The following is a 1641-nucleotide window of genomic DNA, read 5'->3' as shown; positions in this document are numbered from 1 at the left end:
TTTCCACTCAAGTTTCAACTCATGTGCTGTGTGTGCACAGGGTTCCTCCCTGCACGTCCTTCAGGCTCCATTAGCCAAAACACAATAATTATCATTTTAGTCTCTGAACAAATAAAAAAAAATCTATATTTGACTCCACCTGTGATATTAAATTCCTCTAAATTTCAGTTCTAATCCATTTTGTCCTGACAGATTTTGGCTAACATCATTTGGTTCAGTGGGATGTGTGTTAAACTGCTCCAGAGGACATAATGTAGAACTTTTTTGTGGGTTCAGATCTAGTACACAAGCATTTATCAAATATCCAAATTGCAGCCGCTCTAATGACTAATAAGGAGCATTGCATGGGGGAAATGCCAGTTGCCAGAGGGAATTTCAGTTTTTAATGCCTTCCTGCCTCATAATCAAGCTCTTGGATGGCCGTGTTGAAAAATGATACGCTCCGGACGCTAACAAGGACTGACACAAAATTATTTTGGCACGCAGCAGCGAAACGTGCCTCTAATATTCATGAATATGAAACAGGCCGCGTCAAATGCTGTCTAAATTACCTGTTAGCAAAGTCATCATACTTCATCATGCTGCCTGATCTGTTCGGTCTGATTTTTGCCAAGAATGAAGTCAGCATTAGCCTGCGGTGCCAAGGACCATTACCCAGGCAGAAATTTCAAGCCCCCACCACCAAATAAAAGTGCTGCCTCATAAGAGGCTGGATATGTTGCAGCCGCTGCCAAATGAACTTTGAGTGACATCGTTACACGTCTGCACCCGCTGAAAGAAAAAAGAATGCATCCGAAACACTGAGATACACTGAGATAAAGGATAATTTCCCCTTGAACGTGTGTAATACATGACGTGTATTAATAAAAGCAGCAGGAGTTGTGTGTTGTTTATTACAAATTTGGTTTATTTCTACAATGACATTATTTGCTACGTGGGTGTAACCTTGTAGAAATCCTGTTTTAGTTGCTGGTGGAGGAGGCTGATAAAACTGTCAGCAGCAGTTTCAATTAGAGAAGCATCAGGCAGATGCTGACCTCTACAGGTATGATTATGCCTTGCATGTTTGACAGACTTCTCTTTAAATGAAAGAGAACCCTGCACGTAGCATCACGAAACCACCCCAAAACTCTTCAAACAGGAGCAGAAACAGTCGAGCTGCAGATTTTCTGTGCATATAAACCTTGATCTATCTGATTAGACAGCAGATGCTCATTAAATAGAGCAGAATTTGGGCTGCAGGATGTCCTGGCAGACAGCGGCGCAGCCGTGATCATGGAGGCAGAGAGCAAAACCAAATAACCGGGCTATCGGCCCGCAGTGACAAACAGCCACAAGCCTGGCTGAAGCGAGAACAATGGACGAGCAGAGAGCAGCTCAAAGTGGTGATGACAGCCCCGGGGTTAGAGCGATGGCGGCTGAGGGCCGCCGGAGTGAGCGAGTGCCCCGCAGAGGGAAAAGGGCGGGCGGGAGCGAAGGCGCATTCATGCCGACAGGCACAGGAGGCGGACACAGGGGCCTCATTCACAGGCTCTGCTCAGGCTGCAGCTGGCGCCTCGCTGCTCAGCTCTGGAGGGCGGAAGGGTGTCTCACCGGGTAGATTCTCGCACTCCATTGATTCAGATAGTTTCCTATGCCGCT

The sequence above is a fragment of the Takifugu rubripes genome, chromosome 15, assembly GCF_901000725.2.
Source record: "Takifugu rubripes chromosome 15, fTakRub1.2, whole genome shotgun sequence".
Classification (NCBI taxonomy): domain Eukaryota; kingdom Metazoa; phylum Chordata; class Actinopteri; order Tetraodontiformes; family Tetraodontidae; genus Takifugu; species Takifugu rubripes.
The sequence above is the reverse complement of the archived record's forward strand: the minus strand, read 5'-3'. Positions refer to the sequence as shown.